The following is a 15,317-nucleotide window of genomic DNA, read 5'->3' as shown; positions in this document are numbered from 1 at the left end:
ACAAACCAACACCAGCATTAAACTAATGCTTGTTGCTGAGGGACTACCGACCGATCTGGTCTCGCTACGAAAGCTGTACAGGGTGGCCAAATAAGAATGCGAGGTACTGTATCTAGGAAACTATTCATCGTAGAAGCTTGCGATAAAAAAATTTATTACTAAAATGGCCAAGAGAATAACCTGGAAAATATTTTCAAGTTTCTAAAATAGCCGCTAGGAGGCGCAACTGCAATCTTGAATCTAGAAAACTGATGTTTCTGTAAATTTTGCTGAATTAACCTAACAAAAAAATAGCTGATTATTAAAGCAGAGACTATTCCGAACCTTTTTTATTTGAATAGTTTTGCTGTATCTCTAAAAATAAAGTGGTGAGGGGTGTTCAAAAGTTGGCTTAAAACACACCCTGTATACTAAAAACGCCTTAGCCGATTTTATCAAACTTGGGCTAGTTGAAAAGAGCTATTATTAAGCTACGAATATTATTATATTTCATATTTTTTTAGTTTTACATCTCGCCGCTAGAGGGCTTTTTTCGGCTTTCTGACACAAATGACTAATTTTCTTAAAAAACTGAAATGCGTTGATATGATTTTTTTCCATACAAAAATAGCTAAATGATGTCTTAATAATCTTGCGAAAACCGCAACTCGATATCTTGTTCCTAACCTAAAATATAGGCCAAAGAATATTTTATACCCTTAAATTTTAATTTTTTTATACTAATTATTTTGGAATTCTTTAAAATTTACTACTTTTGAAAACAAAATTTACCATTTTTGAAAATATTATCTAATATCACTAAAAGGTAAGTATTAATAATGCTTATATAAAAAATCAGACCTATTTTATGTTATATATTCACTATGGATATAATACGAAAAAAATAATTATTAGAAAGCAGGTTATGGAATGCAACAAAACAAATGTCTACTCAAATTATAAACATTCCTCAAATTGTCAATAGTAAGTTGTCAAAAGTTTTACGTTACTTGAGCATTTTTTGTTTTTGCAAAATGCGTTTTACGAACGATGAAGCCGTTGATATGCTTGCGGTTTATTTTGAATGTCTTCAAAATGCTGCAGTAGCAAAAAGAGTTTATGCTGCTCGATATCCAAATCGAAGTCCTTGCGATGTTAGATTTTTTCCCCGATTAGTGGCGAACTTACGAGCCAATGGTAGTTTTCGGCCTAGGTTTCAACGGCCAAGAATTAGAAGAAATGTGGACAATATTAACAGCGTACTGGGATATATTGAAGGAAATCGTCATGTTAGCACAAGAGCATTATCCCTTGAATTAGGCATATCAAGAACAACGATTCAAAATATTTTGAAGGACAATAGGTAAATTCTAATAGCCATCGCCATATATGGATTTATTTAAGTTCAGCTTTTTTTTTAATATATTTATAGAATGCACCCATATCATGTTAATTTACATCAGGCATTGGAAGAAGCAGACTTTGACCGTAGGTTGGACTATTGCCATTGGATATTAGGCATGATACGCGAGGACAGAGATTTTTTATTTAAAATTCTTTGGACCGATGAAGCCACATTTAATAGTGACGGTAGAGTCAACCTGCATAACAGGCATTATTGGTCTGCAGAAAATCCGCATTGGTTGCGTGAAGTTCAGCACCAAGGGCGCTGGAGTTTAAATGTGTGGTGTGGTATACTTGGAGGCAACATTATTGGACCATATTTTTTGATGATGATTTTCATAGCTCGTTTTTTCCGACTTTTTGGTAAATCAATTACCGTTGTTGCTGGAAGATGTGCCACTGGAAGTCCGGCAAAATTTGTTTTTGCAGTTGGATGGTTGTCCAGCACATTTTGCTAGGAATGTGCGAGAGCATATTAATAACATCTTTCAACAGCGGTGGAAGAGGAAGCCTGTTTCCATGGCCTCCGCGATCCCCAGACTTAACCTGTCTTGATTTCTATTTATGGGGGCGGTTAAAGGACATTGTATTTCAGACTCAGCCTACGACTAGAGAAGATATGAAAAACCGCATTCGTAATGCAATACATACCATACCGAGAGCCGAAATTGAAGCTGCAGTTCTATCTACCCATGAGAGGCTTCAGCAATGCATAGAGCGTGATGGTCAGCATTTCGAGCATTTACGGGGGCATTAAAACCCTTTCTTTTTAAAATCGGTCCTTTATAGGGCCACAACTTACATTATAAAAGAAATTCGAAATAAATTATTTTGTAGTTTTTATAAATATTAAGGGATTTCCATATAAAATTTTCTTTGGCCTAAATTTTAGGTTAGGATGAAGATATTAAAATGCGGTTTTCGCAAGCATATTTAGGCGTCATTAAGCTATTTTTTTGTATAAAAAAATTTATACCATTGCATTTAAGTTTTTTGATAAAATTAGTCATTTGTGTCAGAAAGCCGAAAAAAGCCCTCTAGCGGCGAGATGTAAAACTAAAAAAACATGAAATATAATAATATTCGTAGCTTAATAATAGCTCTTTTCAACTAGCCCAAGTTTGATAAAATGGGCTAAGGCGTTTTTAGTATACAGGGTGTGTTTTAAGCCAACTTTTGAACACCCCCCACCACTTTATTTTTAAAGATACAGCAAAACTATTCAAATAAAAAGGTTCGGATTAGTCTCTGCTTTAATAATCAGCTATTTTTTTGTTAGGTTAATTCAGCAAAATTTACAGAAACATCAGTTTTCTAGATTCAAGATTGCAGTTGCGCCCCCTAGCGGCCATTTTAGAAACTTGAAAATATTTTCCAGGTCATTCTCTTGGCCATTTTAGTAATAAATTTTTTTATCGCAAGCTTCTACGATCAGTAGTTTCCCAGATACAGTACCTCGCATTCTTATTTGGCCACCCTGTACATCCGGTTCCACGAGGCCTATGGTATTGGATCCACGGAAGTTGAAGAGGACCTTTCTGCCTTTAGGACCTATTTTTCGTCGGAGAAGCTTTTGCGGCTCCAAAAAATTAGGGAAAGCCAAAATAATTATTTTTCTAGTGGTTCGCCATCTAGAAAAAATTTTTAGAATACCTGACGTGACCAGAGGATCAAGCACCCTCTTTAAAATTGGTTGATAGTAAGCTTAGTAATTTTCTTTTAAATATTCAGTCCTTAAGATACAAAACTAACGATCTGTTTTTATTGCTAGAAGAACTAAATTTCCCTGAAATAGTTGCTATTGCTGAACATTGGTTAAATACTGATGAGCCCATATATGTTGAAAATTACAGCATCATAGCTAGATACAATAGAACAAACATAACGCATGGAGGCACATTGATAATGTCCACTAATAGCGACTTCTCAGTAGTGACAAAGTTTGATAACTTATTATCTGAAAAATTGTTTGAATTTTCCATTGTTTATTAATAATTCACATGATCTCTACATTGTTTGTCTATATAGAACACCTGACTCTAATATACAAAGTTTTAGCCAGAAACTACTAAGCTTGCTAGAATCCATGCCCTTAAAAAGCAAACGAATTTAATGTGGCGACCTTAATATTGACTATTCCAGTGTGTGTGCTGCCCAAGAATCACTCCAGTCTATATTCGAGTCAATGGGCTTGATAATGCACATAGATTCACCCACCAGAATAACTAAAAATAGCTCCACCACCATCGATTACGTAGTATCATCCTTTGCTCCAGAACTCTTAAATTGTACTGTTTTCAGTTCGGGCTTTTCCGATCATGAAGATATATTAACCAGCTTCTCTTTGGATTCAATTAACAATAGCACTTTGCGTAAATTAGGCCGTGTTTATAACAAAAAAAAAATGAAATTTTAAGAATCATTGTCTAACGGAAAACTGGAACTTTCTTTCAAATGATGTCGATAATGAGTTCTCCAGATTCTTAAATTCGCTATCAAATATTGCAAATATATCTTTTTCTCTAAGGCCAATTAAAACTAAAAAACAAAAGCCCTGGTCCTCCAAAGGTCTTCGTGTATCGGCAAAAAACATGCGCTCACTTTCCTACCTAAAAAAGTTATCAGAATCTATTGCTTTTCATAATTACGTCAAGCAATATAGGAAAACTTATCTTAAAACAATTAAAGCTGCAAAAGAAATCTATTACAGTGGGAGGCTGGCAAAATCTGGCAATGTAGCTAAAGAAACATGGTCTATTGTTAACGAACTAAGAAATAAGTCTACCTCAACTAGCACTATCTCTACATCACCCGAGGACTTAAACAATTACTTTGTAAACGTGGCAAAAAGTCTATTGGCCACCATAACACCTTCTGATGATCCTCTGTCATATCTCTCTAATGAAAATTTGCACAATTTCTTTTTTACGCCAGTATCATTTACAGACCTTCAAAGTACAATTAACGAAATAAAAAACAAATCCTCAGCTGGTACAGATGGGCTTACTCTTAAAATGTTTTCAAATATGCCTAATTGTACTCTAATCCAGTTAGTAGACCTAATCAACATGTCATTTCAAAATGGGGTCTTTCCAAACTGCCTTAAAACTGCAATAATCAACCTCAAACTATCGTCCAATTGCACTTCTTCCAACTCAGATTCAGAGGTATATCCCTTCAATGGTTTAAGTCATATTTATCCAACAGGAGTCAACTTGTAAAGGTCGATACGTCAAGATCTTCTTGTAAACCAATTGAATGTGGGGTACCTCAAGGTTCCGTTTTGGGTCCTATGCTCTTTCTGCTGTTTATAAATAACCTGGCCAGCCTGAACATAAGCGGAAAAATCTGTCTTTTTGCTGATGATACTCGCTTCACTTGGAGCAATCCGAATGCAATGGCACTACATACAACAATTTCCAACGACTTGGTCTTCATTAAATCGTGGTGCGATTCCAATTGCCATATAATATGCCTAAATCTGTCGAAAACTAAAGTCTTATCATATAAAACGACCATTCCTCCATTTGTTCTAAACAATACCAGTTTGGAAGTTGTTGAGTCTGTCAAGTTCTTGGGTCTTGTTGTGGACGGCTCTTTGAAATGGGATTTGCACATAGATACGTTATCTAAAAAACTAAGCTCGGCATGTTTTGCCATAAGATTAATCTCAAGAGAATTAGGCTTTTTCACGGCCAAAACAGTTTATTATGCTCTTTTTGAGTCACATCTTCGTTACGTCCTTCCATTCTGGGGTACATGCTGCAAGACCCAATTTGTGCGTATATTTAAACTTTAAAAGAGAGCGCTTCGCTACTTATTAGGACTTGATAGTAGAGCTCACTGCCAAGTAAATTTTATAAAATATAAGATCCTTACTCTTCCCTCGTTATTTATATTGCCTTATCCGCAAACATGTGTCGCAGATTCCAGAAAGACCATCCCACGGCTATTCACTAAGGAACGTTGATCATAATCTTCATCTGCCAATTCCACGGTCGGAATTAGTAAAGAACTCTATACTTTATGCAGCAATAAAAATGCACAACCATCTGCCTTCCGTAATAAAATCGATGACTACTTTTAGTTGTTTTCGCAATGCCCTAAAATCTTTACTACTGCAAAAAGCCCTATATGCAGTAGAAGACTTTTTAAATATTTCCTTTTAAAGCACACACACTGGCGTTATTAGCTACCAATTATTTGCAAAATGTTTGCCTGCTTTTTATTGTACATACATATAATTGTGTGTATATTTGTATATAAAAATTATTTTATTTATGTATTTCGACCAAATTGTACAATTTGATAATTTGTAAAATATTTTTGTTTTGTTATGTACCTATTTACTTTGTGTGTATTTTGTCTGAGTATTTTTTTTATGTTTATATTTGTATTTTTTTTCTTTAGCTTTGTCGATAAAATGTAAATTTTCTGACAATAAAGCATTTTGATTGGTTACAGGGTCGGTTAAATGGAGGCAAAGTTGCGCAATTTAGAGCTTAATGAAATGACGTTTAAAAATTTTTAAAATTCCGGATATTTCCGGAAATATCAAAAAAAAAAACGAAATTTGTTAAAATCATTTTTACCTTCTACCGACTTTATTTAAAGAGATATCGGAAAATTAAAAACAGTTTTTATTGCCACTTTTTATGCTCTACAAAATGAATTTAAAAAAAATAGTCCATATTGGATTTTCTAATTTTTAAAAAGTATTTTTAATTGCCTTTTAAATGAGGTATCGCACTTGCATGTCCGATTACTCTTTATTTACTTTTTATTCATTATAAAGAAGATCAATGTTTGTTAAGAACAGTTCAGGTATTTAACCAAAGGCATCCGGAGAGAAATGTACTTATTTGCCAGCTAGTGGCGAAACTTCAAGAAACTGGTACTGTCTCAAACATAAAAAAGTATAAACCAAGACTACTGGACAAAGCTGGCTTACAGTTACAGGTTACAGCAACCGGATTATCCCGTGAATCTATAAGAAAAGGACATACTTTAATTAATTTCAAGTACTTTAATAAATTTCATCCCTAAATGTAAATCCTTTAAGAACTTGGTGACGTTGACTCTGACAGAAGCGTTCAATTTTGTGAAATTGCGATAGCTAGAAATACTACAAAGTCTCGGCTCATCAGACATATTTGTTTTAGTGATTGGAGTATTTTCTATTTAAAAGGGCCCGTAAATAAACAAAACTGTCGTTACTGGAACGACGAGTACTAATGAGTTTTTAGAGAAGGCATACGTAATTCCCTCACAAAGTAAAAATGTTGGGGCTGGTATATTGGGAAATGCAATTATTGACCCATTATTTATGTTAAAAAAATTTAAATGGAGTATTATTTAAATCATGTTTCTGATGACGAATATATAATTAAAAATCTATTGAACCCGATAGTTGATAAATTATAAAATCAGAACAACGTACATGGCAATTTATCTTTCGACTAAAATGGATTACATTTTCAAAAGGATGGGACACCTTCTTAATATAAAGTTTCAGTTAAGCATTTGTTAGAATATAATTAGCTTAATTAATGTATTTGAAGAAGAGGTCCTGTTGAATGGCCTCCTAAATTCGTGAGTCTATATCTACAGTAGTGGCCAAAAGTAGATAGACAAAGTATTATTTTCATATAATTGTTTAAAGATTAAATTATTGTTATTTGTAAGGCGGTCTATAAAAAGATACCAATAAATTTCAGTTAAATATTTTGCTTGCTATCAGATAAAGCAATAATATAAATATAGCTGGTCAAAAGAAGATAGACAAAAACAATTTTGGAATAATTTTTTTGTCTAGATATTTATAAAATAAAATAAATATCGTATTGCTTCTCTTTAATTCAAGGTGCAACATGCCACGCGGAATTAGATTCTCTCTTGATTTAAGATAAAGCATTATTAATGCATATCGCGCGGGTGCTCGTCAAATTGATATTGCTCGTAGATTTGATGTTAAAAGAAAAGCTGTTTGGGCAATTATCAAAAGATATAAAAGGAGAGGATCATTAGAGCCAAAAAATAAATCTGGTCGACCAAAAAAAAAGACAGAGCTGTACGCAAATTAAAACAAATTAGCCAGAATAACCCTTTCATGACTTCTCGTCAAATTCAGATAGAATTACAGGCTCTAGGGATTTGTAATGTGTCCTCAAGGACTGTAAGACGAAAGTTGGTAGAAGAGAATCTATTTGCACGTGGGCCAGCAAAAAAACCATTGCCTTCAAAAAAGAATCGCTTAGCCCGATTGGAATTTGCCCGTCAGCATATACACTGGATAAAGCATGAATGAAAACGTGTTTGCTGGAGCGACGAATCGAAGTTTAATTTGTTTAATTCCGATGGAATTCAATATGTTAGACGTCCTTCTGGCCAGCGTTTGAACCCCAAGTACACAAAACCCACAGTTAAGCATGGAGGTGGATCAGTGATGGTTTGGGGTTGCTTCTCAGGTTATGGAATGGGCCCGTTACATCGCATAGAGGGCATAATGGACAGGTTTATGTACAGGGATATTCTTAGAGATATTATGTTGCCCTATGTCGAAGACAATTTACCATTCAGATTAGATTCCAATTCCAGCAAGATAATGACCCGTAGCATTCCTCTGAAAAAATTATGAAGCAATTTTTCAAAGAAGAAAAAATACCAGTTTTAAAATCGCCATCCCAGTCACCCGATCTTAATCCCATCGAAAATTTATGGGAAATTGTAGATCGTGATATTAGGGATACAAACTATTCAAATAAACGTGAACTATTCGAATAGTTGCAACAGAAATGGAAAAATATTGATTTTAAACTCATAGACAATCTTATTGAATCAATGCCACGTATACTACGTATACTAATATTATAGATGGTTTAGTTTGTAATTAAAAAAAAATACTTCGAAAAAAAAAAGTATTGGTTATTTTTTAAATTTGTCTCTCTTTGTCTTTGTAAAATGTTTGTATCTACTTTTGTCCAGCATATATTTAGTTATTTCTTATTATTTACCAAATTAGGTAATTGTTTCTAAAGAATGTTTTATTATTTTTATACACATTGCTCATAATATACTTAAATATCTTTGTTATAGAATTTTTATTTCCTTTGATTTTTTTAAAAAACCATTTGTCTATCTACTTTTGGCCATTACTGTACCTGATTTCTTACTCAGCAGCCCTCTGAAATATTGCTGGTAAAACACAACCTCACTACTATCACAACTATCGGAAAGAATAATTTTAAGAGTACCGTCCTATTTGCAGAAAAATATTCGCAAATGCAAGGTCCTGCATTTTCGATATTGATTGAGATTGATGAGATTGACAATTCGATATTTCGATTTGCATTTGCGAATATTTTTAAATTATTTTTTAAAAATAGACTCTATTATTGTCTTGAAAACAATGGAAATCATTTTGAATATTCCTTAAATTAATAATAAAAATACAATTTTAATGTAATTAAGTCATATTTTATTTAATAAGCTTCATAGTTTAATACTATTGAAAATGATTTTTTAAGAGGTTTCAGATCAGGTATAATTAGTAGGGGATTGCCATTCAACAGTTAAAACGTTAGCTTATACATTATTTTACTTCATTCTTCCTAATATAAAAATTGTTTATTGTAATATTCATATTTACTTAATATTCAGAAAGCCTTACAACAATTGCCATTACGTGTGTGTTCAAGTTAAATTATTAAAAACAATGCTTCAAAATTGAATAAACTTCAAATGACCTCCTTAAAATTAAGTTATTTGTATGAAAAAATATTGTCTCGACTGAATTGCATAAATAATACTTATTTGACTTAAATCTAATTAAGTCAATTAATAATAGCTAATATGCAATGGAAAGTTTCACATACTAGATAAATATATATTTTCAAAACATTAAAATAATAACGACTGCTTTATCACTAATAGGTTTATTGTTTTTACTCTTTACTAATCTATAGAGGCGAATATTATCGCTTAAGCTAGATATGGTTTATAATTTAAATTATAAAGTTAAGTTATTTAACTAATAAACACAAACTTGAAAATTTCTTATTCCATTTCTAACCCTAAACATTTTAATAAAACAATAATGAAGCAAGAGCTTCTCTGACCTTAGCACTGAAGCTTATTGTATCTCTTCCCGAATTGATTCTAATTAAAGACTTTTATATTTTTTTCGTTAATATTTTTTTCCAATAGTTTCCTTATTAGTTTTTGGTCAACAAACTGGTCTTATCAACAGTTTGTATAGTAGTTGATCATGATAAATTCTTCCACTATACAAAGATCTTTTTCCGGATTTGGCATAAAAGATATTTTCATTTGTAGCTGGCTCGAGACAGAGGTGTTTTTAAAATTAAAATAATTTACACGTGCTACATAAGCACTCAAAAAACTTTAATGAACTTAATGAAAATGATCCCATTAACAACAGTAGTCTTGTCGGAAATGTTTGAGCACATTTGAAAAAAGTGACAACATAGATAATTTTAAAAGAGATGGAATTTAATATATTTTATAACAAGTCTTTAAAGATCAAAAATGATGATCAATCTTTTACAGAATCTACTAGTCTATAGAGACTAACAGGATCAACTAGTTTAGTAAAATAATCTGATAATAATTCAATTTTTACTCGATGTTATATTAATTAATCACCAAAGATATGCATTTAATATATTAGATATTTTAAAGTCTAGAACCATCACTGGTACGAAAATCTTTGACAAGGTATAGAGCACCTTGCACTAGCAATGATGGGACCAGAGTCCGACGAGTAGGCCTAAAAGTCCCTGTTCTTCATCCCCGGTAATCCTCATCATTACGTTTAAGGTCAGAAACAACTCTGCTTTTAAGTAAGACCTTTAAGTATCTACCAGTACCTCCTTATATACTATTATTTTCACCCCTCTTATTCCTTAAACCTCAATTACCAATAAATCAATATAACTACAGCACTTTTATTACAACATAACTTTTGGAGTAATCCAAAATAGTAAAGTATTTGGGATAACCTTTTTTTAATTCCATAAAAGCCAACTTGAAGTATTGTAAAACTACCTTTGCTTCTGTTGAGTTTAAAGGATATTTTAAAAACAAAATAGTAGTACAAGTAAATCGTGTTAATAATTTAGACACTTAAACAAATAATTTCATATATGAGAAGTAAAGATACCCACGTAAATCAAGCACCTCGATAATGTCTTAGTTGAGTAGGTCTAAAATTAACCTTTAAACCTTTAACTAAAAATCAGACAAATTTAGAATAAACTCCTACCCTATTATAAATGTGAGAGTATAAGTGAAATGCCCTTAACAAACCTAATTCTGCTTATTGATCTACTAAAACATTTCTATCTATGTTAAAATATTAAATGCATTTCTTTTTACAAATAAACATATCAATATTATTATTTTTAATGATAATATTTTATTTTTGACTTTACTTAAAAGGTAAGTGAATATGAGATGCACTTAAACTGGTTTCGTAAATGTAACAAAATAAACGACTGCCTTATTATTCAATAACATTTGTTAAAGTTATCAAATTGACACTCATTATTTTTATGTATTGAATGCAAAATGTCAATATATTACTGCAAAAATAAGGATAACCCAAGTTTATCACAAAAATGTAGCATACTGTCTATAAATATGGCTATAATTATCGCTATCGTAAGTTGTAAAGATTGGGTTATCTCGAGAGGATGTATTATTCTTATGCAGTTTTTAATCTTATTACTTTAAGCAAGAGCTTAACCTTATTATCTATAACAAATCATTTAAATTTTAATTCCTTAAAATAAGGTTTAAGGTTAATTTTGACAATGTAATAATTTTTTTCAAACTAAAATCTTATACTCCTTGTAAGGTTTTTTTAAATTATCTATTTGATTTTTCTTAAAATATAAATAATTTTTTATAATTTTATTGAGCGGTCTGCTAAATATATGTTAAACTGTATTAAATTTAACATATTAATATTATCTCACAAAAGATGTAATAGACCAAGGATCAAATTATAATAATTAGATTTTATATAGCAACTAATATCTTACCAATTGATGTTTATTTTAATGAAATTAGACTACGAAATAAACTGAAGAGTATTAAGAATTCAATTTAATATTATTTAGTTCATTGCTTTGTTACTAAATATTAAACTGAATCCGCAGTGATTTTTGCATGACAGTAAATTTTCAATTTAAAAAAATATACTAAAATTGTTGTTAAATATGTTTTTTCTAAAAACATAAAATGAAGAAAATATTGTAGAATAAGAAAAAACTGAATTGAGCGCCTCAAATTAAATTTACTATTTAATTAATTATTTATTTTAACTAATTGTCTTTTTATATAATACGACTTTTTATATATTGTAATAATTGTAATTTGGTCCATTTCCCAAGGTAGATAAAAAAATTAAAAAAAAACAAGTTTTTGAATTTACTATGGTTTTACAGTAATTATTAGTATTATTATCGCAGACGATATATGATATAAAGTCTTAACAATGATCTCATAGAGATCAAAACGTCCACCAAAATATATAAATCGATCGTCTTAAGTAGTTTCTTTTTACCAAAACAAAAAAATATAAGTGCAAAATCATAATAAAAAAATAAAATTCAGTAATAATCCGTTACCTGGAGGTGGTGTCATGTGCACCGTTCTGAGTATGATGATTTTTGCGTCATAAATTCAATCAATAGGAATTTTTATTTTACAATACCTATAAATTGAAATAAATGAATCATAAATCTATAAAATTTTATAAACCGACCTATCAAAGATAAGGAAAGAATTAGCAACAGGCGAAAGAAATCAATAGGACTAACATCCATCATAAGGTTACTATATTTAAATTTAAACTATAATAACGAACATTTAGAAATAAGTATTTAATAAAAAATTATGTAAAATAAAATCGCTATAAAAAAATCTTAATTTTTGATGAAATTCTACTTACTGATAAACGTCTCCACAATACTTCTGAGTAAATTTTTCGTTAAGGTCTCACAAAGAATTATGTTAAAAAATGTCTTAAATTTTAAATTATTAATAGCAGAAAATATTTGCAAGTTTGGATTAAACACTTTACTAGTTTTTAAAGTTTTCGAAAAAAGAATACTTACATGAGATATTGATCCAAATGGTCCTTGATTGTTGGGACGGGTTAAGCAACAACCTGCAATTATTATAATAATTTCATATTTGTATATTTACATCTATATTCTAATTTAAATATACAAAATTTGCTTAAATGCCTCTGAGTTCAGCATTTAAGCAAAACACAGAGGGGTATAGAATTTCAACAGATCATAATTATCAACATGCGCAGTCTCGTCATCGAGTCTTATGTAATATTAAAGGCCCGCTAATAATTCTTAGTATGGATCCACAGAGTATATTATTAAAGATTCATGCATAGCATGATATTTTATACATTTAATATTATGCAAAGGCTACATTAACTAAAATTTAAAAAGTTAAATATCTCTAAGGAGTTTATGTAAAGCAAACTGACAAACAGCGCGCAAAGAAGCAACTAGGAGAGACATGTGATAAGTAAATATAGCATATGATATTTAAGTAAGTTTTCCATTGCTATCTATTTTTCCAAAATGTTTGTGAAACTCTTATTATCTAGACTGTTTTTGAGAAAGGTAGCTACTTTTTATGTTCTGCGACCTGATATTATTCCAATTGATATTGACATTATTGTGTCTCAAATATTATTCTGACATCCAGCACTCAGTCAATAATCTGATGAGAGGTGAGGCATAAGCAGTTTGGCTCTCAATCAGGTTCTCGTATCGGAAAGTTAAGCTCTGATAAATATCTTGTTAACTAATGCATTGGAACTTACTGCTGCTGGTAAAATAATGGTTTAGTTCAAACCGGATTTGGAGATGACCTCAGATGGTTATATACTTTTTTAGCAAATTCTTAGAAACACGGCTCTTGGCCTCAAAATTATTTAGAAAGAAAGTTGATTGGAAAGGAACTTTCAATCATAAAGTTGTGACTGATCATTCTGGTAAGTCGAGGACTTTTTACACTTTTCGAGGAATATCTGGAATTAACCCTGACATTCAATTTATTTCATTTTGCTATAGAGTTAATATATTTTTTGTGTATTTAATTAAATGTATATGAAGTGATTTTATCTTTCTGAGATCTGTAAAGATCTACAAGAAAATTCTATGAAAAACATTTATAATAACATATATATATTTGTATTTTAAAATGAATAAACTGACAGTGAAAACTGAAGTAACAATTAGACTAAAAAGCTGCACAAATCCATGTTCCAGTAATATTTTTATAGAGTTTTGCTTAGCAACCTTTTGATCACGAGATATACGCATAATTTATTAAAAGCTATTAAATTAACATACTATCGAATAACCATTTTGCTATAAAGCCTGGTGCGTAGAAAAAATATCCATTTAATTGTGAGGATACCTTCTTTTTTTGTTAATACCCACTGATTTTTCCAGGTATCTAAGAAGTTCCGTAGATTAATTCCATTGATATCATTTCACCGCTTTGTGTTTTGATTAGGTCTTGGTTCGTCATAGTCAGGCCCACGAAAGGCTTCCGTCCTAGTGGTTTAAGAGCAGAGGTCCTCCAGAATTTCCAGCTCTATTACTCTTGCTGTAGTTGCGTGCACTAATGCAGCAAACTAATACCATTTTCTGATGGAAGGTTACATAAGGATGCTGCCGGATTCCTACACTAGTTCTGATGTGAAGCGTGGTATTGACAGTGAATAAGAACTGCCTATCTACAGTCTGTTTGAATTTACATTTTTTATTGGTTACGTTGCTCCTGGTTATTTATTCTGCCGACAGGGTCATGCAATATCTTTATTTTTAAAGAAAACCAGACATAGTCCTTAATACTTGCATTAGAATAAATTGGAAGTCTCTGGAATGTTTTCCAAAGTCCGAGCCTGCCTTAATTTTAAAACCATCTGAGTAGATGTAGTATAACCTGCTATTCAATTGGTACCAATATAGATATTGGCCCAGCGTAGTAAATTCTAGCCTCTAGTAGCGGAAACTTGTTTGTTGCTTCACGCCAGAAGCGATCTCTTTTCAGGCAAATTTTCATATTCATATTGATTTCAGTAGAACAGAAACGATTCATTGTGAGCAAGAAGACTTCATTGACATAATTCACCAAGACTCCAAAGATCTAGTTGGTATAGTTTTCATAGCTCCAGTTATGTCTCATCGCTCCTGTCGAGGCTTGCCATTCTTTAAATATGTTCAAGTTTGCTACAAATTGTTATCTACTTTACGGCCCGTACGGTGCTGTACGCACATAAGACTAATATCATAAGACGTTGCAAATATAGATCTTATGATAGCTGCAGATCCACATAACCGCCCTGGTAAAGAAGCTTTAGGCGCCTATACTGTTAATATGAGATGTATGCTTTCTGTATTTTCTTTGTGATATAAGAGTTCTAATTTACTTTGCTGTAGAGGGTGATACCAAGGTACTTGCCGAAGCAAAACTTAATGAGGTACGATATAGTTTAGGTGCTGGTAGAGATGTTAGTTTTCTCTTTCTTATCACGAAGCGAACAAAAATCTTACTTAATAGACAATTATATAAACAATTTGATATTTTTTTATTTATATCGGAATTATTTTATTTCATATTAGAGCAGTATTTTAGTTCAAATTCTAAAAGACACTAATAATATTGCCTTCACAAACTACTATACAGAAAATTAAACTATATTAGAGATATATCAAGTAAATATGATTCATTAAAAACTGACAAATCTAAGACTTTATTCGGATTGCTATTTTGATCTTTTCACATATTTTTTTGACAAGAAGCCAGCAGATTCCTAATATTACGTAAATATCTCATTGCCCACTACTAGTTTTAAACATAAATGTATAAAT

The 15,317-nt window shown here is 31.3% G+C and overlaps 1 protein-coding gene across 3 annotated transcripts in view; it reads right to left on the bottom strand.

Annotated features, from left to right (window-relative positions):
• LOC126742875 (protein phosphatase 1 regulatory subunit 3B) overlaps nt 1-15,317 on the bottom strand; it is an 84,509-nt gene that overhangs the window by 30,767 nt on the left and 38,425 nt on the right. For 2 of the 3 annotated variants that reach the window (XM_050449722.1, XM_050449721.1), the window contains one exon: nt 12,525-12,577. The exons of the other annotated variant lie outside the window; for it this stretch is intronic. The gene's annotated coding sequence lies outside the window, so the exon portion shown is untranslated. The remainder of the gene's footprint in view (nt 1-12,524; nt 12,578-15,317) is intronic. 3 annotated transcript variants of the gene reach the window in all.

This window comes from Anthonomus grandis, chromosome 12, assembly GCF_022605725.1.
Source record: "Anthonomus grandis grandis chromosome 12, icAntGran1.3, whole genome shotgun sequence".
NCBI lineage: Eukaryota > Metazoa > Arthropoda > Insecta > Coleoptera > Curculionidae > Anthonomus > Anthonomus grandis.
The sequence above is the reverse complement of the archived record's forward strand: the minus strand, read 5'-3'. Positions and strand labels throughout refer to the sequence as shown.